The sequence below is a fragment of the Arachis hypogaea genome, chromosome 20 (genome assembly GCF_003086295.3).
Source record: "Arachis hypogaea cultivar Tifrunner chromosome 20, arahy.Tifrunner.gnm2.J5K5, whole genome shotgun sequence".
NCBI classification, from domain to species: domain Eukaryota; kingdom Viridiplantae; phylum Streptophyta; class Magnoliopsida; order Fabales; family Fabaceae; genus Arachis; species Arachis hypogaea.
The window spans coordinates 41,033,842-41,059,158 of NC_092055.1; the positions used below are offsets into that span (position 1 = coordinate 41,033,842).

The window sequence follows — 25,317 nt, forward strand, 5'->3', positions numbered from 1 at the left end:
GAACCGACAGATGAATAGCCGTGCCGTGACAGGGTGCGTGAGCATATGATTCACTGAGAGGAGGGGATGTAGCCACTGACAACGGTGATGCCCTTGCATACAGCCAGCCATGGAAAGGAGTAAGACTGATTGGATGAAGATAGCAAGAAAGCAGAGGTTCAGAGGAACGAAAAGCATCTCCATTCGTTTATCTGAAATCCCTGCCAATGAATCTACATAAGTATCTCTATCCCTTTTATTGTTTATTTTAATCTAATAAAATATCATGTTTAAATCCGCCTGACTGAGATTTGCAAGGTGACCATAGCTTGCTTCAAGTCAACAATCTCTGTCGGATCGACCCTTACTCACGTAAGGTTTATTACTTGGACGACCCAGTACACTTGCTGGTTAGTTGAACGGAGTTGTGTCCACACATAGTAAAGAGCCATAATAATGTTTCCATACAATAACAAAGAGTACTACATTAATGTGATCACAATTTCGTCCATCAATATGTTTTGGGGTTTTTTAAAATAAGAAACAAGTAATTTAAATGACAGGGAAAATAAATTAATAATAATAAAATCTCTTGGCAAGGTATAAGAAATTGAAGTCCTATCCTAGTTATCCTTATCAATTGTGATGAGAATTGGATTTTGCTCCCACTTAAATTAACCCTTGCTAAACAAAGGAAAGTCAAGTGGACAAATTAATTTGATCATCAGGTCCTAGTCAACTCCTATGGAAAGACTAGAGTTATTAGAGTACAAATTAACCAGCAGAGAATTCCAATTTCAATCAACAGCTGAGTTTGATAACTCAAGTATTGCTAATTACTCATCCAAAGCCAAAAGGGAAGAAAATCTACTTGAATGAAAATAATTTGGATACATAAATTAAAGAAAGCAATCATAAGTATGAAATACCTCAAATAAAATTAAAAAGAATATTCAAATTTTAACATGAAAAGGTTCATAAGCCAATTTAGGAACATTAACAAGTAAAAGCATTGGAATAAATAAAAGCAGAATATAAATTAAAGGAACTTTGAACCTATGATTGTAGAAAAACAATCCTAAAATAAGAGAAATCCTAATCCTAAATCCTAAGAGAGAGGAGAGAACCTCTCTCTCTCTAAAACTACATCTAATCCTAAAATTGTGTATTTGAAAGTATGAATTATTTTTGGATGCATTCACCCACTTTATAGCCTCTAATCTGTGTTTCTGGGCCGAGAACTGGGTCAGAAATAGCCCAGAATTCACTAGGGACGAAATCTGCCATGCTGATTTTCGTCACTGCGATGCATCCGTGTGGAGCACGCGTTCGCGTCGCCTAGCTCTATGGCCACTATGACAAATTATATATCAAATCGACGCCCGGGACGTTAGCTTTTCAACGCAACTAGAACCGCCTCATTTGAACCTCTGTAGCTCAAGTTATGACCGTTTCAGTGGGAGAGGGTCAGGCTGACAGCTTTGCAGTTCCTTCAATTTCTTATATTCCTTCCAATTTTGCATGCTTTCTTTCCATCCTCTGACTCATTCCTGCCCTGTAATCTCTGAAATCACTTAACGCACATATCAAGACATCGAATGGTAATAAGAGAAGATTAATATTAGCAAATATAAAGGCCAAAGAAGCATGTTTTCAATCATAGCACAAAATCAGGAAGGATAATGTAAAACATGCATTTTGTATGAACAAGCATATGAAAGATTGATAAAATTCACTCAATTGAGCACAAGATAAACCATAAAATAGTGGTTTATCAATGTCAAAATGTGGTTTTCTTGTTTCTCTCTCACAGGAAATGGGTAGTCTCGGGAGTGCAGCCAACTGGGTCAATTCACCTTGGAAACTATTTTGGAGCCATCAAGAATTGGGTTGCACTTCAGGTTATATATGTTCCATTCGGTTGTTGTGTAGTTATTCATAGATTTAAATGAGTTTTTATGACAGTTTGTTTATTTGATTTTTAGTAATTTTTCTTATGAAAACAAAGCACTGCATCTGATAAGAGTTTGATTAGTGGCTTTCTTCTTTCTCTCTTCTTCCTCTTCTTTTTTTTTCAAAAAAAAAAAAAAGAAGAAAACCATATACTGAATTTTGATCATATAGACCTTCTAAAATTTTTGACCAAGTTTTAATCAAATTTTACAGAATATTTTGTATTCAATTCATTATTAAGAACAGTCGTGTACTTATCTTGTTGGGTCCTAACTAAATGTGAGTAATGAGATCCATTTAGGACAATAGAGAAGCAATTTTTCATCTTTGATGCTACTAGCTAGGCCATAAATGGAAGTTATACCTTAATTAATTTGAATGAGATTTCTGTCTCTTGCTATATTAGGCTTTGTACAAATTGATTATTATTGTATAGTCTATGAAATGAAATGGAATGACGATAAAAATTAGTATAATTTTTAAATGCTACTTTATCATGTCTAGGTTTAATTTCTTTTTCTCTCTAAAAATTCACTTCAACACTTTTGGAGTCATTTTCATAGATGCAAATAAGAGACCAAAGATTAGAGTTCATCCTTTATTGTAAAAAGGGAAGGAAAATATTTTTTGGCTTACATACTTTATTTATTTATTTGAGCTTATGCACTCAAATTATGGGTTTGAGTTATTAGTGGCTGCTGGCTGCTGACTACTATTGCTATTGCTATTATTGTTAAACTATTTAGACTTGTTTAAAGCTAAAATATCTGTGTTTTCTATTCTAGCAAAGGCTTTCTCCAACCATATCCATTATCCATATTGTTATTTGTTAAAAATTGCTGCTAGCCCCACCAACCTTTCCCTTTAAGACATGTAGGTATTTTTTTATTCCTCATTCTCTCACTACAAATAATCGTCATAGATTCTTTGTGATTCTTTGCAGGGTAGTGGTAAAAGAAATGGAGCTCATAATGGATGAACACACTACTCATGAAATTTGATATTTTGTAACTAACTATAAGGAAATAGATATGTGACACTTGAAATTGTAATTCTTATTTTCTTGTTTTGACTTTGATTTTTGGTACTTTGTGATCAAAGTCTACTTTGTGTGGTGACAAGTTTATATATAAGGTTTTTTTATGGAGAAGTTTATATATATGATGGATTTGTTGATATATACACTGTAAAATTGTCTATGATTTTAAAATTATATATGAATTTTGCACAAAATAAATAACAAAAATTTGTGACCTAATTTATGGCCACGCTTAAAAAGCGTGGCTATATCTTACTATTGGCCTCAATAGGTACGCTTTAAAAGTGTACCTATATCCTCATCTATTGGCACGCTTCATAAGCGTACCCGTATCTTTCTATAGTTATAAATAGCCACGTTTACCAAGCATAGCCATACATGATCCTATTAGCACATTTAAAAAGTGTAGCCATATCTTACCCTATCGGCACGCTTTATAAGCGTAACCAAAACAAACAATCTGGGACGCTTTAAAAGCGTGGCGATATGTGACCTTTTCGGTACGCTTTTCAAGCGTAGCAAGAGACATAAGCGTGGCAAAAAAAAGCATGCCGATAAATCTACAAAAGCGTGGCGATAGAGCAACTGGCACGCTGATAGATTTGACCCTTTCAAAAGCGTACCAATTGCTCAAAAAGCGTGGCGAAAAGCTATCGGCACGCTTTTAAGCACTTTTCGGCACGCTTTAAAAGCGTGGTAGGAAGCTTATTTTCTTGTAATACTTTTTTATTGCTTTCTTTTTTTCTTTTTTATTTTTTCTCTCTTTTTTCTTTTTTTTCTATTTTTTTTTATAAAATATATACAAAAGCACCAATGCACATGGTTTAAATATTTAATGCATGAGTATGTACCATATTCCCAACATTTTCAATAAAAGTACGAAAATCCACTTTTACCTCAATCAAAGTTCCCAAATTTTCCCACACTTAGATGATTGATAAACCACTATTTTATGATTTATCTTGTGCTCAATTGAGTGGTTTCTATCTACTCTTTACCCACTTATTCATACTATTTGCATGGTTTTACATTTGCCTTCCTAATTATGTGCTTTGATTGAAAACATGCTTCTTTGATCTTATATTTGCTTATTATTAATCCTCTCTTATTACCATTAGATGCCTTGATATGTGTGTTAAGTGTTTACAAATATTATAAGGCAGGAATGGCTTGGAGGATGGGAAGAGAGCATGCAAAAGTGGAAGGAATGCAATAAGTTGGAGAAATTGCTAAGCTGTCCAGCCTGACCTCTTCGCACTCAAACGGCTATAACTTTGGCTACAGAGGTTCAAACGATGCGGTTTTAGTTGCGTTGGAAAGCTAACGTCCGGGACTTTGATTTGATATATAATATGCTATAGTTCCTCTGACGCTAGGTGACGCGACCGCGTGATCTATGCGGCCGCATCGCAGTGACGGAAACCAGCGCATTTGAATTCGCAACCAGCGAATTCTGGGCTATTTCTGACCCAGTTTGCGGCCCAGAAAATACAGATTAGAGGCTATAAAGTGGGGGAATGCATCCATTCATCATGAGGCTCTCAATATTCACAATTTTAGGAGTAGATGTAGTTTTTAGAGAGAGAGGTTCTCTCCTCTCTCTTAGGATTAGGATTTAGGATTTCTCTTAGTTTTAGAGTGACTCTCAATCCCAGGTTCAATGTTCTTTTATTTCTTTTCCCAATTTTGTTTATGACTCTCTATGTTTAGATTGATTTTCTCTTTAATATATTTTTTGAGGTATTTCAGACTTATGATTGCTCCTTTTTATTATATAAATAATTTGGATTTTTCTCTTTTGGCTTTGGTTGAGACATTGGTAACTCTTGAGTTATCAAACTCATTGTTGATTGAAAATTGGAATTAATTTGTCCACTTAACTTACCTTCATAGTTAGAGGTTAATAAGGTGGGGGAAGAATCCAATTCTCATCACAATTGATAAGGATAACTAGGATAGGACCTCCAGTTCTCCATACCTTGCCAAGAGATTTTATTATTGTTAATTTATTTTACTTGTCATTTAAATATACCTGTGCCCATTGCCCAAACTCAACATTCCCCAAAAACACACTTTTTCATAATCAATAATAAGAACACCTCCCTGCAATTCCTTGAGAAGATGACCCGAGGTTTGAATACTCGGTTATCAATTTCAAGGGGGTTTGTTACTTGTGACAACCAAAACGTTTGTAAGAAAGGTTGATTGCTTGGTTTAGTAACTATACTTACAACGAGAGTTTTTATAACCTCTAAACCATCAATCTTCAGTTCTTCAAAATGGCGCCGTTGCCGGGGAAAAACAAAATAGTGGTTTATCAACCTCCCCACACTTAAACAAAAGCATGTCCTCATGCTAAGCTCAAGAGAAACTATAAAGGAATGAAGAGGAATGGTAGAATGCATGAAATGCAACCTATGAATGCAACTACATGCAAGAATGTTTCTACCTACTTGGTTAAAAGTAAATAGGTTCTCCAAGACAAAAATAATTCAAATTCCACTAATTCAAATCATACAATAAAAAGCAAGTAAACTTGTAAGAAGACAGCTCATGAAAGCAGGGAACATAGAATCAAGCATTGAACCCTTACTGGTAGTGTATATTACTCTAATCTCTCAAGTGTCTAGGGTTAATCACTCTATTCTTCTCTAATCATGCTTTCTAAACCTTGTTCTTTATCTAACCAATCAACAAATATTTAGTATACTAATGCAAACATCATGAGGTCTTTTCAAGGTTGTAATGGGGCTGAGGTAAAGGTAAGGATATATGTATGGCCAAGTGAGCTATAATATGAATCTTCAATTAACCTAAGCTCTCACCTAATATACATATACTCTATACACTTTTAAATTCATGCCTAGCTACCCATAATTCCCACTTTTGTATAATTCCCATACTCATGTACTAAATTTTCTTTAATTTTTATCACATGTGCATTGATCTTTTATTAACTTAACATTGGGGTAATTTTGTCCCCTTATTTATTTATTTATATATTTTTTTTCTTTTTCTCTTTTTCTCTTTTTTTTTCTTCCTTTTTTTCTTTTTTTTTGCAGAGAAATAAACATAACTTATCAATGCACATGGATTTTTTATTATTTTTCTATTTTGGTTTTTCATGAGTAGGTTCCCAAATTCCTAATATTCAAATAAATTAGAAACATGTTACATTCCCTTATCAACCCATGTTCCCACAATTTCCCCATACTTAATTGATGCACAATCTCTAACTTAAGCTAACCAAAGATTCAATTTGGGATAATTAATTTATTTTTCTGCTTAAGGTTAGTAATGTGGTTATAGAACAAGAGGGGATTAAAAGCTCAAGGGGCTAACAAAGGTGATGTAAAAGGTAGGCTTATTTGGGATAAGTGAGCTAATAACAAATAATGGCCTCAATCATATGCAAGCATGTAAATATACTAAATAATGGACATATAGAATGGAACAAAGCAAAGATTGTAGTTATAGAGAAGAAAACACACAAGAATAAAAATTTATGGTTAAATAATGTAACCATGTAAATAAGCTCAAATCTCACAGGTTGTGTGTTCTTTGGCTCAAAAACCATGTTCCAAATACAACTTCAAACAAGTTTTAACATAAAAAAAAATTTTTTCAATTTAAATTAGTGAAATTTTTTTCAAAGATAGGGTCTTAAAAGAATTTTATTACTTTAACCAAGTGGTAACATATGCACAAAAATCAAACAAACATGCAAATGCAATAACTAACTACAAAGAAAATTTAAACATTGGTGTTGCGACAAGAAAGTACTAACCCATGGAGATCAGTATCGACCTTCCCACACTTAAAGATTGCACCGTCCTTGGTGCATGCTAAGATGTACAAGTGGATGTGGGTTGTGGTTCCTCAGGTGGGGCTCTTTTTGTTCCTTTCCTTGCTGTTGATTTGGGAATGGCTTTCTCTTTTCCTTTCTTGGTGGCCATCCTGAAAAAGGGAAGAGAAAGTAAATTAAATTCAAAGAAATATATATAGCAAGGAAGAGAAGGGAAAAGGTGGTGATGGATGCACATTAAGATATAAGTGACATTAACACATGCTCGCGAGTACATGTGAAAAGCCATCAATGGAAAATAGCTAGTGCATATGATGACAATTAAATGCAAGGTGTTTATTGGCATGCAGGCAAAGGCATGAGTAGCATAGATTAAGCATTCAATGTCCAAATTAGATTACCAAATCTTTCAAACTATCAACATGTTTGTAATAATAATTATATTTAATCAATAAAACATGAAAGGGGTTTTGTGAAAACAACAGGCATTAATAGTAGAATAATTTAAAATAGTGTTCAATGCCATACAGGTTTTTTCACAAATACATAGCATGCACGGTAAATAAGTTATTGAATGTATTAAATTGAGCATGTAAGCAACCCTTTAAAGAAAATAATATATAATTGTCAAACCATTTTAATAATTCATAAAAATATAGAAAATAAGACCCAAATAAATTTTCAACACCAATGAGAATAATGCAATGAATGAAATATACAAATAAATAAAGTAAAATAAAATGAAAGATAAGAAGAATGAGAAGGAAAAGAAAGAGAGGAGAAGTAAGTAAGGGAAAAGAGAAAATAGGATTTGGGGAAGAGAAAGATAAGATATGTTGGCAATTTAGGTTGAGCTGTGCAGCGCAAGTGACGTGGCCACGTGGGGCACGCGTTCGCGTGGATGAGCTTCAAGTATGGTGACGCGATCGCGTCGGTTCTGGCGCGAGTGCAGCCTCGCACCAGCACAACTCTCTGTTCAAATTAATTTATTTGTCAAAATTGGGGTGACGCGATCGCATGGGTCACGCGATCGCGTGAGTGGGCGTCAGAAAATGGATGACGCGGTCGCGTGATAAGGATTGTGCTTCCAGCACCAATCCAGCACCACTCTCGCACAATATGTCATTGTACACCCTTTTACGTCGAAAACTCAGGGCACGCGGCCGCGTGGGGCACGCGGTCGCATGGGTTGATTTGTGCCATTGGCACGCCTCCAGCCACACTCCAGCGTAACTTTCTATTCATTTTTATTTTTCTTTACTCTCCCTGTGACGCGGACGCGTTGCTGATGCGATCGCGTCGAGTAGCGGATAAATTTTTTTTTTGAAATTTGAAATTTTAAAATTTTAAATTTGAATTTTTGAAAATTTTTAAATTTGAATTTTTGAAATTTGATTTTTGAAATAAGATAAGATAAAATAAAAATTTTAAAATAAAAACCAATAACCTCTTAACTTAAGAAAAAGCAAAAATAAAAAAAACAAAAACAAATAAACAAGCAAAAATAAAATATTTACAATAACCAATAATAAGGCACACGTTTGCAATTCCCCGGCAACGGCACCATTTTGAAGAACTGAAGATTGATGGTTTAGAGGTTATAAAAACTCTCGTTGTAAGTATAGTTACTAAACCAAGCAATCAACCTTTCTTACAAACGTTTTGGTTGTCACAAGTAATAAACCCCCTTGAAATTGATAACCGAGTATTCAAACCTCGGGTCGTCTTCTCAAGGAATTGCAGGGAGGTGTTCTTATTATTGATTATGAAAAAGTGTGTTTTTGGGGAATGTTGAGTTTGGGCAATGGGCACAGGTATATTTAAATGACAAGTAAAATAAATTAACAATAATAAAATCTCTTGGCAAGGTATGGAGAACTGGAGGTCCTATCCTAGTTATCCTTATCAATTGTGATGAGAATTGGATTCTTCCCCCACCTTATTAACCTCTAACTATGAAGGTAAGTTAAGTGGACAAATTAATTCCAATTTTCAATCAACAATGAGTTTGATAACTTAAGAGTTACCAATGTCTCAACCAAAGCCAAAAGAGAAAAATCCAAATTATTTATATAATAAAAAGGAGCAATCATAAGTCTGAAATACCTCAAAAAATATATTAAAGAGAAAATCAATCTAAACATAGAGAGTCATAAACAAAATTGAGAAAAGAAATAAAAGAACATTGAACCTGGGATTGAGAGTCACTCTAAAACTAAGAGAAATCCTAAATCCTAATCCTAAGAGAGAGGAGAGAACCTCTCTCTCTAAAAACTACATCTACTCCTAAAATTGTGAATATTGAGAGCCTCATGATGAATGGATGCATTCTCCCACTTTATAGCCTCTAATCTATATTTTCTGGGCCGCAAACTGGGTCAGAAATAGCCCAGAATTCGCTAGTTGCGAATTCAAATGCGCTGGTTTCCGTCACTGCAATGCGGCCGCATAGATCACGCGGTCGCGTCACCTAGCGTCAGGGGAACTATAGCATATTATATATCAAATCGAAGCCCCGGACGTTAGCTTTCTAATGCAACTGGAACCGCGTCGTTTGGACCTCTGTAGCGAAAGTTATAGCCGTTTGAGTGCAAAGAGGTCAGGCTGGACAGCTTAGCAATTTCTCCAACTTATTGCATTCCTTCCACTTTTGCATGCTCTCTTCTCATCCTCCAAGCCATTCCTGCCTTATAATATCTGAAAACACTTAACACACATATCAAGGCATCTAATGGTAATAAGAGAGGATTAATAATAAGCAAATGTAAGATCAAAGAAGCATGTTTTCAATCAAAGCACATAATTAGGAAGGCAAATGTAAAACCATGCAAATAGTATGAATAAGTGGGTAAAGAGTAGATAGAAACCACTCAATTGAGCACAAGATAAACCATAAAATAGTGGTTTATCAATGATACACACTCTCACCAGCCTAAGCTAATCAAAGATCCAAACGAAGGACATTTATTGTTCTCCGCTTTAAGGCTAGTAATGTGCTAAATTTAAGAACAAAAGGGGATTGAAATAGGCTCAAACTTGGTTAACAAAGGAAGATAAAATGGTAGGCTATTTTGGACAAGTGAGCTAAAATCAAATAAAGGCCTCAATCATATAAATGCATATATACATCAAACAATGGACATAAAGAATCAAACAAATCAAAGATTGCAATCATAAAAAGAGAATAACACACACAAGAATGAAAATAGTGGTTAATATGATACAACCACATGATTAGGCTCAAATACGCACATGCTTATGTGTTCTTAGCTCAAAAACATGTTCCACAATATATTTCAAGCAAGTTTCAATCAAAAGTTTCAACTCAAATCAATTAGGATATCAATGCCCTATCAAGAATATTTTTTCTTGGAAAATTTCATTATTTTAACTAAGCTTATTATATATATGCAAAGAAATGCAATAAACTAAGAAAAATGCAATTGAAGCTCTAAAATATATACAAACTAAGAAAAAAATGTGAAAGTGTTTGGGATTAGAATTTGTCACCCAAGATTGGCCGATCAGCGACGACCTCCCCACACTTAAAGGTTTACACCGTCCTCGATGTAATCAGAGATGAGCAAGTGGGGTACGGTGACTTCCCGAATTGCCACCCTCAGCTGGTGGATCAATCGGCTGCTACATACTCTTTCTGCCGCTTTCTTTGTTGCTTATAGTGAATTATCCATGAAAAATAGAAAATAACACCGTAAGATGAGTAAATGCAAAAACAAGGAACCATAGATTGCTGGAATGAGGTAAAAATCACTAAAATGAAGTGAGTAAATACGTTTGTGACATGAAGGAAACAAGTGTGTAATTCTAAGTGGCGCGGTTTAGAACGCACACACTAGCATAGAAAGCTATGTCACAATTACACAAAAGAAACATGCACTTCACTCATTCTAGTGTGCTTGAGATACTTAAAAGAGACTTGTAGGTTAAGATAAACAAACAAGTACTTAAGAAGCATAAAAGCATTCAAGCAACAATCAAGCAATTGTGAAAGGATATAGAAGAAAGTTTGTTTGCTACACTTAAATGACATGAAGTGGAAAACACGGCAAGCATAGTCCACAAAGCTTAAAAAGCTAAAAAAAAACTCACTAGGTGGGTTTATAATCCAATTTCACAATTTCTTAATTTCAATGCATCAACTAGGTGACTTAAATAAAAATCAATCATAACAAGCATCATCTAACAAAAAATGCATCAACTGCATACAATTGCCTCATAATAGATAGTGATTTCAAATTACATGGTGGCTAGCTACAACATGCAATTTAGAAATCCAACAAGATTCATGAAGGCAATGTCATGAGTACTTGCTATGCACAAAATTAAACATGAAAAACTCAATACCAAGCAACAAAGTATAACTTCAATAAATATATCCAACAATGAATAATTTCAGCATTAAGAAACAGCAGATTAAATCAATAAGCCAACACATATCACCAAAAATCTAACCTATGCTAATAACCTAATCTACTAAAATAGAAAATTAAACTAACTAACTAATTAAACACTAACTAGCTAACTAACTAACTAACTAACTAAATAACTAAAGGGGAGCATGGTGGGTGGTGAATGATAGTGGTGGATGGTGGTTGGAGGAGGGAAAGAAGGGAGGGGAAGAGAAAAGAAGAAAGAAAATGCAGAGTAAAAGAGAAAAGAAGTAGGGTGGTGTGAGAAGAGAGTTATGCGTACGCACACCTGGCCGTGCGAACGCACAAAAGATGTAAAATGGGGGTTGTGCACGAGCATAAGCGTGTGCGAGCGCTCTGGGCAGAGGGTGAAAATAGGTTCGTGCGTACGCACACTAAGGTTTTTTTTTTTTAACATGGATCATGTGTACGTGCGCACAGAGCCGTGCGTACGCACAAGGAAGGTAAAAGGCTAGGGCATGACGCACAAGTGTATGCGAGTGCTCCCAACAGAGGGGGTGTTAATGAGTGTGCGTACGCACAGCTAGGTGTGTACGCACAGAATGCAGATTTTGGAAGGGGGTGTGCGCACGCACATTCTCTGTTTTTCCAAAAACTTTTCCTCAACTCTAAGGTACCAAACTTGAGCTCAACAAAGGGTTTCAACCCCAAAACACCCAGAATTTCACAACCACATGATCCAAACTAAAATCTAATCAAACTAAGCTTGGAATTAAATTAAATGTAAGCCATTTACAAGAAACAAAACGCAATGAATTGAAATTATGAACAAAGAGAGGGTAAGAAAGATGTTACCATGATAGGGTGTCTCCCACCTATCACTTTTATTTATTGTCCTTAAGTTGCACAATTTGGGGATGCCCTTGCTATGGTGGCTTATGCTTGAATTCTTCCTTGAATTTCCACCGATGTTTGCTTCTCCAATAGCCTCTGGGAACCCAAACTTTGTACACCTGATCTTCTTGTTGACTCATGTGATTCCATCCGGGTGGCAAGAAATTAGAACTCTCACTTAAACATCCAAACATTCTCCGAGATCCATCCAATTGAGAATTACACCAACCATTAAAGCAAAACTTCAAAGATTTTCAACTTCTATGAACCTAGGATCATGTTTCCAACGACTACCTAATTTTCCTTTATTTTCCAATCCACAAAGATTCCTAAATTGACTATCATTTTCAATCAAACTATTTTCAAGTGGGATAATGAAACTCAAGGTTAAGGATGTTACCCACTTAAATGAAGGAGGTGATAGTGATTCTTGTATGAACTCCACCTCTTAACAAGCTTTCTCAAACTTGTTTCCTTGTTCAACTTCTTCAAATTCCTCAACCACTTATAATTCCTTGGTTTCAACCTCTTCCACTTGCAACTCATGGTTCAACTCATCTTTTTTCCCTTGTGGTTCCAAACTCTCCTCCACTCCACATGCTTCAATTGGGGTTGGTTATTCACTTTCATTCATGGAGGTGCTTGAATTATTAGAAGAGTGTAGTGAGGCTAAGAGAGATAGGGCTCTGACCAAGGTGGCCATGATGTTTTCTTGCCTCTTTAGATACTCTTCTTGCTCTCAAAGAAAGAATTGGAATGCTTTCTCCATTGAAGATTATGAGAAAAAAGAAGATTCTTCATGTGGAAGAAGGTCCTCATATGTTGAAGGTGGTTGATATTGATGAGAGTATTGAGTGGGGTATTGGTGCTGGAATTGTGGTGGTTCTAAGTGTGGTTCATAAAGTTGTTCATGAGGCATATAAGGTTGATGGTATGGTGGGTTTAGGTTAGACTCATATGGAGGTGTTTGGGGATATTATGATGTGGCTTGTGAGTAAGGTTGATCATAATGTTGAGGGTTTGATTGGTATTGGTATGCATTAAGAGGTGGATAGTGGCTATAAGGCTATGGAGGAGGTTCTTGCCAAGAGGGTTGCCTAGAAACATATGGCTCCTCACTCTATTGATTTCGCAATCCATGATGCATTCCATCATTGAGGTTCTCACTTCCTACAACATCATAATAACCAAACTCCAAGCCAAAGGGGTAAGAATTCATAGAGCAAAGAGGAAATAAAAAAAAAGCTAAAAAGAGAAACTAAAACAAACTCCTAACAACTAACAAAAGCAAGCAACTAATCAACCAAAAGTAAGATATTCACAATATTCACATATGCACAATACCCAATAATATAACACCATTGCAACTCTCCGGTAACAGCGCCAAAAACTTGGTGAATAGGATGTGTGCCGGTAATGAGCGGATATTTTATACGCTTTTTGGCATCATTTTTATATAGTTTTCATTATGTTTTGTTTAAGTTTTATTATATTTTCATAGTTTTTGGTGCAAACTTCATATTTTTTTTGTGTTTTATGATGAGTTTAGGTATTTTCTGGCTAAAATTGAGGAGTTTTGGCAAAGTCTGATTCAGAGACAGAGAAAGGAATGCAGATGCTGTTAAGATCTGACCTTCCTGCACTCGAAGGAGCATTTCTGGAGCTACAGAAATCTAAATGGTGTGCTCTCAATGGCATTAAAAGGCTAACATCCAGGGCTTTCCAGCAATATATAATAGTTTATACTTTGCTCTGGAAAGAAGGTCCAAAACCGGTGTTCAATGCCAGCACTTCACCCTCTTCCTAGCGTTGAACTCCCCAAAAGGGTACTAGCTCGTGGATTTCACTCAAGCTCAGTCCAAACACTCACCAAGTGGGCCCCAGAAGTGAATTTTCGCACTGTAAGACTAGCTTATCTTATTTTCTGTAAATCTTAGTTATTAGATTAGTATATATAGGAGAAGATCACCCATGTTTAGGATCTTCTTCCTCTCCCCCACTTTATTTTCGAACGTTGTACAGTATGAGTCACTAACCTCCTAAGGTTAAGGTTAGAAGCTCTGCGGATTCTTATGAATTAATAATATCACTATTCTACTTCAATCTATGCTTGATTCTATTCTAAGATGTATCTTCGTTCTTCATCCTAATTGATTGGGAGTGTAACTTGATCGTCATTCCAATTCCACATGGGTTCTTACGAGTCCTTGACGGGATAGTATTGAACTACCAGCTTGATTATACATCTCTTAGACGGCTAATCCACGGCTTCGTTGGGTACTTCTTGAGACATCAGTGCAGCTGAGATGCGGGACGATTAGGGCCTTTGTGGTATAGCCTAGAACCAAAGGAGTAGCGTTTCTGATCTGGAAGATCCGACCTTGTCTATGGCGTTTTGAGTAGGATCACCAAGGGAATGGACTGTTAGAGCTTCACCCTCGTTCAGATTGGATGATCGCTGACCTGGCGTTTGATTTGAAGCAGAGGAGATTAATGACCGCTGACCCGGCGTTAATCATATACAGCCTGCCATGGAATGAATTAATCAGAAGTTGGAGTAGATGGTGAGAAAATTTGATTCAGAAGGAAGAAGCATCTTCGAAGCCTCAACCGTTCTCATATCATTGATTTCACAACTATCTAGTAACGTTTTATTTATTTATCTATTTTATGCATTTTCTCATGACAACTATCTTTTCTATCCGCCTGACTAAGATCTGCAATGTATCCACTGCTTGCTCAAACCAACAATCTCAGTGCGATCAACCCTCACTCACCGGAGGTATTACTTGGACGACCCGGTATACTTGCCATTCTATCTGTGCGAAATGTGCGGAGTCAGTTTCGTGCACCAAGTTTTTAGCGCCGTTGCCAGGGATTGTTCGGATTTGACAAACTATCGGATTATCTTGTTGCTTAGATTAGGTACTTTTTACTATTTTATTTGGGTCTTTTGTTTTCTTTTCAAAAAATTTTTCAAAACATTTTCTTTTCTTTATTAATCTTTGTCTTTTTTGTGAGTCTTATGTTCTTGTTTGTGTTAAAAGTCCAAACTTTCTTATTCTCTATTTCCAAAAAAATTCAAAAATTGTCTTTTATTTGAGTTAGTGTCAGTTTTTAAGTTTGGTGTCCTTTGTGTGTTCTTTATTTCTTAAAATTTTCGAATGGTTCTTGAGTGTTATTTCTTGGTATTCAAGTTGTTCTTTTTTATTTTCTTGTTTTGATCTTAAAATTTTTAAGTTTGGTGTCTTTTAGTGCTTTTCTTAAAAATTTTCGAAAAATTAGTGTCTTTAATCTAAAAATTTTAAGTTTTGTGTTTTTTGGGTATTTTTCTCTTTCCTCATTAATTCAAAAAAATAAAAAAAAATATCTTTCTTGTTAGTAAAGTTTGAATTTTAAATTTTAAATCTTATATTTTCTTATCTTTCTTTAAATTTCAAAAATCTTATCTTATTTCAAATTCAATTTTTAAAACTCAATTTCAAAATTTAAATTTTAAAAATTTAAATTTCGAATTTCAAAATCAAATCTTTTTCAAAAATCACATTTTAAATCTTATCTTTTCAAAATCTTTTTCAAAACTTCAACATAGCTTATCTTTTCAACTTATTTTCAAATCTTTAACTTATCTTGTTTCAATTTCAAAATTCAAAATCAAATCTTTTTCAAATCTTTTCAAATTTTTATCTTATCTTTTCTAATTTTAAATTTCAAAACTTTTTAAAATTAAATCTTTTTCAAATCTCCTATCTTATCTTATTTTCAAGTCTTTCTTAATTAGTTACTTGTTTTCCCTTTCTTCTTTTTCAAAACTTCCTAACTAATTTTTCTCTCTTCTTTTTTGAAAATCATCTTTCAATTTTCAAATCTTTTTAGTTAAATAGCTTTTAATTTCATTCTTGTTTTTTAAATTTAGTAGATAATTAAAATAAAAACAAAAATATTTTATTTCTTAATTTTCGAATTCTTTATCCCCTCAATTCGAATTATTCATCTCATTCATCTATCTTCGTTCTTTTTTCTTCTTCACATCTCACAGGGATTTCTCTATCCTTTGACATAGAGCTCCCATTTTCTTTCTTTCTTGTTCTTCTTTTTCTTGTTTATGAGTAGGAACAGAGATAAAGAACCTCTCTTTGATCCTGATCCTGAACCTGAGAAGATCCTAAGGAAGCGTTTGCAACAAGTTAAAGTACAACACTCCGGAAGAGACCTCACAGAGCTTTTCGACTAAAAAATAGAATACAAGCATGGCAGCTGAACAGAACAATGGAGGAGATGCAAGGAAGGTTCTTGGTGACTTTACTGCACCCACTTTTGACTTCTATGAAGAAGTATCTCCATACCTACCATTAGAGCAAATAACTTTGAGCTAAAGCCTCAGTTAGTCTCTCTATTGCAACAGAATTGCAAATTTTATGGCTCTCACTGGAAGATCCACATCAATTCTTATCTGATTTCTTGCAAATCTGTAATACTGTTAAGACCAATGGAGTGGATCATGAGGTCTATAGACTTATACTTTTCTCCTTTGCTGTTAGAGACAGAGCTAGGATATGGTTGGATTCCCAACCTACGGAAAGCCTTAACTCTTGGGAAAAGTTGGTCAATGCTTTTTTGGCCAAGTTCTTTCCACCTCAAAAGATGAGCAAGCTCTGGGTGAAAGTACAAACTTTTAGACAAAAGGAGGGTGAATCCCTCTATGAAGCTTGGGAAAGATACAAGCAACTAATCAGGAGATGTCCTCCTAACATGCTCTCAGAATGGTCTATCCTAGGAATCTTCTATGATGGTCTATCTGAGATGTCCAAGATGTCTTTGGATCATTCTACTGGTAGATTATTCCACTTGAAGAAAATGCTTGAAGAGGCATAGGAACTCATTAAAATGGCTGCAAACAAATAATTCATGTACACTTCTAAGAGAAACCCTGTGAACAATGGGGTAGCTCAGAAGAAATAAGTCCTAGAAGTTGACATTCTGAGTGCCATATTGGCTCAGAACAAGATTTTGACCCAACAGATCAATATGATCTCTCAGCATTTAACTGGAATGCAAGCTATAGCTGGCAGCACTCAAGACACCTCCTATGATGGAGCTGCCGATGATCCAGATTAACCCATGATGGAAGAGGTGAATTACATGGGAGAACCTGATGGAAACACCTACAACTCCTCATGGAGGAATCATCCTAACATTTCTTGGAAGGATCAACAGAAGCCTCAGCAAGGCTTCATCAATAATCAAGGTGGAAGAACCCAGAATAGGTTCAACAACAGACCACCGTTCCCATCTTCTCAGCAACAGATGGAGACTTTTAAGGAGAGCCTTTATGACCTAGCAACCATAGTCTCTGAACTCTCTAAGACCACTCACAGTTTTATAACAGAAACTAGGTCCTCCATCAGAAATCTGGAGGTACAAGTTGGTCAGCTGAGTAAGAGAATCCGTGAGACCCCTCTAACACTCTCCCAAGTAACACTGAAGTAAACCCAAGAGAAGAGTGCAAGGCCATCACTATAGAAGCTGAGGCCAAATCTGAAGGGGATAATCTGGCATTGAACGCCAGTAAGGAAGTCCTTACTGGGCGTTCAACGCCCATAAAAGCACCATCACTGGCGTTGAACGCCAGTAAGGAAGGCCTTATTGGGCATTTCACGCCCAAAGAGGTGCAAAAGCTGGCGTTGAACGCCAGTAATAGGGCAACTGGGCGTTCAATGCCCACTAACCAATTCCCTATTAAAGAATTGAAGGCAACTAAGGCTCATGAAGATACTATAGAAGTTTCATTGAATGCCTTGTTGCAAATCATGGATTATGAGGATCACTCCTCCTCTAATAAGGAAGAGAAAACTAGGGAAGAGTAAGTTGATCGTTACCTAGGAGTCCTCATGAAGATGAATGCCAAGTTATTTGGCACAGAGCCATTGGAGGAAGAACCTCCAGTGCTCACCAAGGAACTCAATGCCTTGGTTCAACAGAAACTACCTCAAAAGCTACCGGATCTCAGACGCTTCTTGATTCCTTGCACCATAGGCACTATTACCTTTGAGAAGGCTCTGTGTGACCTAGGATTAAGTATAAACCTCATGCCACTCTCTGTAATGGAGAAGTTGGGAATCTTTGAGGTACAAACTGTAAGAATATCACTAGAGATGGCAGACAAGTCAATGAAAAAGGCTTATGGTCTGGTAGAGGATGTCTTAGTAAAGGTTGAGAACCTTTACATCCCTGCAGATTTCATAATCTTGGATACCAGAGAGGAAGAGGATGAATCCATCATCCTTGGAAGACCCTTCCTAGCTACTATCAATTCCATTATTGATGTAGCAAAGGGAGAGCGGATTCTACAGTTATGGGAGGATCACATCTTGTTTAAGATGCCTAACCCTAAATCTCCCTCTGACAAAAGAGAAACAGTTGTGCAACACCTAGTGTTCTAACCCTCTCTCTCAGTGCAAAGCTATACAGTGCCCAATTGGTGTTGGTCAGCCATCATTAAGCACTGAGAATAAAGGTACTAAAAAGAAAGTACCTAAAGGCTAGAGAGATAATAAGATTCCCACTGAAGGACTCTCACCTGGCATGAGGGTTGTCTTCACTGATAATCCAGTCATTCCACATACTGTGAATAGGATCCTGTCTCTAGAGCATGTGGAACTCATCCATGAGAGCACAGGCAAAAAGTTCACTATAAGGGGTGAAATTTTGAGCCCCTATCCATCTCCGTAAGGAGCTAACCGTCAAGCTAGTGACGTTAAAGAAGTACTTGTTAGGAGGCAACCCAATCATAATTAAAGTTATTTTTGTTTTCCATTAAGTTTATTTCAGTTATATCAGTTTAATTTTTATGTTTGTTTGAGTTTGTGATCATGTGCAGTAGTTAGAACAGAAACAGAAACAGTCAAAGCTGGCGTTGAACGCCAGCCAGGGGAAAAAGACTGGGCGTTCAATGCCCCAGAAGAGGTAGAGACCTGGCATTGAACACCAGGAAGGAGCACCCCAATGGGCGTTCAACGCCTTATAAGGAGCACATAGCTGGCGTTGAACACTAGCCAGGAGCAGGAGTTGGGCATTCAACGCCCACAAGGGGCAGGGAATTTAAATTTCTTAGCCTCTCAAGATCGGTGGGTCCCACATAATCTCCACCTACCCACCTTCTTCTCTCTCTTACTTTCACTCTTCCCTACACAATCTTACCCATAAACCCTCAACCAATCATATCCATATCTCTTCCCAAAACCATCATAACTCCCACCAATACCCAGCCACTTCAAATTCAAAATTTTCCACGCAATTCCCACCCATTCATTCAAACCCTAACCCATCCCATTCTTATAAATACCCCTTCTTCCAACCCTTCATACACACACCATTCATACACTAAAGCCCTACTTGGCCGAATCCTCCTCTTCTCATGTCTCTACCAAATCTCTTCTTCTTCTACTCTTTTCTTTCTTTGTGTTCTTATTTTGCTCGAGGACAAGCAAAGCTTTTAAGTTTGGTGTTGAAGAGTCCTTGCTTTTTTTCTTTCCATTCACACTTATGGCACCCAAAGTCGGAGAATCCTCTAGAAAGAGGAAAGGGAAAACAGTTTCTTCCACCTTCGAACCTTGGGAGATGGAGAGATTCATCACCAAAGCTCATCAAGACCACTTCAATGAAGTAGTGGCAAAGAAAAAGGTGATTCCTGAAGTCCCATTTAGGCTAAAAAAGAATGAGTACCCAAAGATCCGACGAGAAATCCGGAGGAGAGGCTGGAAAGTCCTAACCATTCCTATTCTGAAAGTTAGAATCTTGATGGTGCAAGAGTTCTATACTAATGCATGGGTCACTAAAATTCATGACACTAGTGTGAACCCACATCCCAAAAATTGGAGCACTATGGTCTGAGGGTGACCCTTGGATTTCAGCATGAAAAGTGTAAGGTTGGCGCTCCATTTGCCAATAATGCAAGGAGATCCACATCCTTACACTAGGAGAGTCAATTTTGATCAGAGGCTGGACCAAGTCCTTTCAGACATTTGTGTAAAAGGAGCTCAGTGGAAGAGGGATGCTCAAGGCAAGCCTATCCAACTGAGAAGGCTTGACCTCAAGCCCATAGCTAGAGGATGGTTAGAATTTATCTAACGCTCTATCATTCCTACTAGCAATTTGTCAGAGGTAACCATTGACAGAGTAATGAATCCATATATGATTATGATTTTTGGTTGGAATTGAATGGATTTTATCATATAAACTTGCACTTATTCCCTTGAATAGCATGCTTTTGAACTTTCCTCCCAATTTGTGCTTGATTATGAAAATATGCTCTTTTGTGCCTAATTTAGCCTATGTTATTCCATTTGCCTTCCATTCGATGCCTTGATGTTGGTTGTGAGTGATTTCAGATGTATAAGGTAGGAATGGCTTGGAGAAAATGGAAGAAGATCATGCAAAGTGGAGGAAGCATGAAGAATCAAAGGAGATGAGCACAGAGACGTGTGCGTATGCACAGACCTACGTGCATATGCACAACCGCCAAATCAAAGCCGCGCGTGCGTGTGAATCGCTTTGAGCACGTCGCGCGGTCATTTAGAGTATCGCCTACTGTGCATGCGCACAGCTACTTGTGCGTACGTACAGGAAGAGATTTTCGCAAAGTGTGCAGACGCACAAGTCTGTGCGTACGCACAGGTGTCCGCACATGCCTTCATTAAAATGGCATGTGACTCATGATTTTGGTAGATTGGAGGCCCATTTCTGAAGCCATTTAGCTCATATTGAATGGAGAATGAAGACCATAAGATAGCATATCATTAGGATAGCTTAGGAGTAGTAGTAGGAAGCTTTAGTATAGTTTTTCTCTAAGTTTTTCATCTTCTCTATTAGGGTTTATATTAGGGTTTTACATTCAAGTGCCATTTCTATTTTTCATCTTGGATTTTGCTAGCTTTCATTGTAAGTATCTCTTTGTTATTGCTCTTTATTGTTACATTGTTCTTATTCTTTCTTATAATTCAAGTCATAGTTCAATTTTACTTCTCTTTTGTAATTTCAATTTCTTGTTGATGAATTTGATGTTTGATGTTTGTTTCATGCTTTCTTGTGTCATTCTTGTTGATTCAGATCATTTGTTGCTTTTAGTTTCAAGCCTTTTCTTATTTTCTATGGTTTTAGGCTAAATTTCTAGCTCTTGGCTTAGGGAAAGTGAGCAATTGGATTCCTAGAGTTGGAATGTCCAATATTTAGTGTCAATTCTTGGATTGTTAATTGTTCTTGTTCCCACTAATGCTAATTTGTTTCTAAGGCAATTGGCAAGTAATTTAGGATTTGTGGGTTAAGAACACTTATGCTCATTTGACTTACTCTCCGATGTGAGGGTTGATTAAGTGAGATTAATCCATTATAATTGTTATAGTTATGGTTCCAACAAGAAAAGGACCCTTAGCTCACTCCAAGTCAAGACCTCTTTTTATGCTTTAAATCTTTCATACACATCTATGTTAATCTCTTTTATACTTTACTTGTTTATAGTGTATAGTCGGTTCTTTAATTCCTTCATTTGTTCAATTATTACAATTTTGCATGTTCTTTTATTGCTTTATATGTTCATCTCTTTATTGAAAATCCCTTGATCACTACAACCAGAATTGTACACTCATTGATCTCAAGTGTCCTTGGGAGACGACCCGAGAATTAAATGCTCCCAGTTTTGAATTGGTTTTGAATTGTGACATTTTTGAATTCAAACTTTGGTCGAGAGTCGATTGTGGGTTTGGGTCTATACTTGCAACGCCAACTCTATTTTTAAGGAAAATTCCTAGACCCACTACTAGCTCCTACCAAGTTTTTGGTGCCATTGCCGGGGATTCACTTTAAGTGCAATGAGTGCTATAATTTTGGTTGTTGTAAATATGTGAATAGTGTGAATACTTGATTTTGGTTTGCTACTTGGCACTAATTGTAGATACTACTTCTCTCTCTAGTTAGTCCTAGTAGTTGTTGATTATTAAGTTAGTTCTTGTTTACTTGCCTATTTTTGTTTTGCTTTTCATAATTGCATGCTTTCATTGCCTCCTCAGTTGAATGACATGGTCGCTTCCAGACCCGAGCTTGGCCACTTTTGATCCAGAAATTGAAAGAACTTTAACTCATATAAGGCAAGCTCAGCGCCGGCTAGCTTTTGTGAATAGTGAATCGGGCTCTCTTGAAGAGCACACCAATTCACTATCACCATCAACTCGTGACCATCATTCTTCAATCAACAAAGAGACCTTATTTTCATCTGTGGAGAGTACTAAAATCTCTTTGAGTGACTCAGGTGACACCATCATGGCAGACCCACCTCGTAGAATCACCTTGAAGGAAGCCAGAGCTCCTGATATTAACTTGCAACCGCTTCAAATCCGGTATCTGGATTTGGATCCGAATTTTGAGCTCAAAACCGGCACGATAAACTTGCTTCCCAAATACAATGGACTACCCGGGGAAGATCCTTTGAAGCATCTAAAGGAATTTTAAGTTACATGCTTCAAAGCGAGAAGGCATAGAGTGGATGAAGTAGCAGTGTTGGTCTTCACTTTCCCTTTCTCTTTGGGAGGAAAAGCGAATGAGTGGTTTTATACTCAACCGGGAGAGGTGATATCCAATTGGGACTTACTGCGTAAGGAATTTTTGGAAAAGTTCTACCCTCATCAGAAAACAGACAAGCTGTGAAGAGAAATCTCTTGCATTGTGCAACGAGATGGGGAGACTCTATATGAGTACTGGGAGAGATTTAAGAAGTTGCTAGAGGCTTGCCCCCATTACCGTATTGATGAGTTGGTGCTTATCATTTATTTTTGTCAAGGGATGCACCACCAAGACAAGCTTCTCCTAGATGCCACAAGTGGAGGATCCCTAACCAAAAACAAGACCACTACGGAGGCATGGAAAGTTATATCGGACTTAGTGGACTCAACTCAACACTCAAGGGCAAGAAGTCCACAACCAAAAGCTTTGAGTGAAGTTTCTCCTTCCGGAGATGCTATTTTGACCAAGACCCTCGGTGAGATGACAATTTTATTGTGACAAATCACCCAAGGGCAACAAATCCCTCAAGCTTTGATAACCCCTCCACCCCAACCTCCAAGGATCGAAGGACCACCAAGAATATATAGTGTTTGTGCTTGTAATACCCATTACACCGATGAGTACCCTCAACTCCAAGAGGACACTACATTGGCGGTAGCTAACCCCTGCCCACAAAGGCCCAACTACAACCAAGGATCTCACCAACATGGAAGAAATCAAAACCAAGGATGGAGGGATAATTCTAACCAAAGGTGGAACCAAGCTCCTCAAGCTCAACCAAACCAAAATGCGCAAGCCTACTATTATCAACATCCCCAAGGTCAACCACAATACCAACAACCCTACCAACAATCCTACCAACAACCACCACAATCTCAACCTCAAGGGAGGTATCAACACCCAAATAGTAGATCTAACCCTCCTCAAGTCAACTAAGCCCTTCCTTCCAATCAACCTCACATGAATGACACACTTCACACCTTTATGCAAGAACAACAGGAGTTCCACAAGAAACAAGAAACATATATGGCTACTATAGCCGAAGCTCTCTCCCGTTTGACTCTCCCTCCTCCAACTATGCAAAACACCCAACAAGCCTCAACTTCTAGTAGTTTACCCTCTCAACCTCAACCCAATCCTAAGGGAAGCATCAATGCCATCACCCTTAGGAGTGGCACTAAGTTGGATGATATTGGTGTTGTGCATACAAAGTTAAGTGAGGAGACAAACAATGAAGAGGTAGGAGATGAAGTGGAAGTGATAAAGGATGAGAATAAAAATGTTGAAAGAGGTGAAGAAGAACCACTCAAGGTCAAGGAGCCAAAGAGGAAGAATCCACTTGAAGAGCCTATGCCCATTCCATTTCCAACTTTGGCCAAGAAGGCTAAAAAGCAAGAAGAACTTGACCCTAGCATGGTGGAAGTTTTTAAGAATGTTAAAGTCACCGTCCTCCTCTTTCAATCCATTCAACAAGTGCCCAAATATGCCAAGTTCCTCAAAGATGTTTGCACTCATAAAGACAAACTTGGCGAGCTCAATAAAAAGTCGGTAGATGATTCTATCTTTTCTGTACTTCCTGAAAAATGCAATGATCCCGGCCCGTGTTTGGTTACTTATTTGATTGGTGGGATGAAGTTCATGGATTGTATGTGCGATTTAGGGGACGTGCGTAAGTATTATGTCACTCTCCATTTATGAAAGATTGAACTTGTTACCCCTAAAGAGGTCCGGAGCGAGATTTGTGTTGGCCGATAAGAGCATTGTATCAGTTGTGGAGATTGCAAAAAATGTCCTAGTTAACATCCAAGGATTGCTCTTCCCAGTTGATTTCCACATTTTGGAGACCCCTCCCATTGACTCAAACAAGCCATCATCCATACTCCTTGGAAGGTCATTCTTTCCCGTTTCAAGCTAGATGCGCACTCGGGAGACTATTCTTTTGAGTTCAATGGCAAGTCAGTCAAGTTCACTTTGGAGGAGTCCAACAAGCCCGTTCTCGAAGCCTATTCTATCTTTGGGTGCGATATAATTGAAGATAAAGTGATTGAGGATGGCAAGGAGCAAGAAGAAGAGGATATTACCAAGAATTCAAGTTCAAAGGATCACACTCAACCCAAGAATGCCAAGGAGTTGGAGATTTTCCTCCTTGGAAAAGTTTCTAAGTGACCAATGAAGCCATGCAAGTCCAACTTAGGACTCTAAACCAAAGTGCTTGGTGGGAGACACCCCACCATGGTAACATTGTTCCAACTTTATCTTTTGTTTATAGCTTTTTGAATTATTTCCTCTCTTGTGATATGATTATTAGCTTAGGTTTGGTTTAATGATTTTCAGTTGAATAAGTTGAATTTCTTGTGGAGTATGAACTTTTGCTTGTTTGAATGATTTGGGGTTGGTATGTTGATAAGCTAAGGGTAGGTACCTTAGTTTTGAAAAGAAAATTTTTTTGTGAAACAGGGCATCTGTGCGTGCGAACAAAACTGCGTTTTTCGCCACCTGTGCGGCTGCACAAGCCTGTGCGTCCGTACACTCCATGAAATGCCCTCTGGTCGTGGCGCTAGCACAGCCCGTGCGTGCGTGCTGCTCTATTCTCTGTGACCTATGCATGCGCACATCTCTGTGCGTACGCACGCGTTCTCCTTCTTGCGTTATCTGTGCAGTCGCATCGATGTGTGCGTCCGCACACCAATTGGAAACCCTCT

At 37.3% G+C, this 25,317-nt stretch overlaps 1 non-coding gene across 1 annotated transcript; it reads right to left on the reverse strand.

The window, feature by feature from the left end:
• Positions 1–22,750: 22,750 nt before the first annotated feature.
• LOC112787656 (small nucleolar RNA R71) lies at positions 22,751–22,857 on the reverse strand. The gene has a single exon (XR_003195057.1). It is a non-coding gene; the product is annotated as a small nucleolar RNA R71 (small nucleolar RNA).
• Between the last annotated feature and the right edge of the window lie 2,460 nt (positions 22,858–25,317).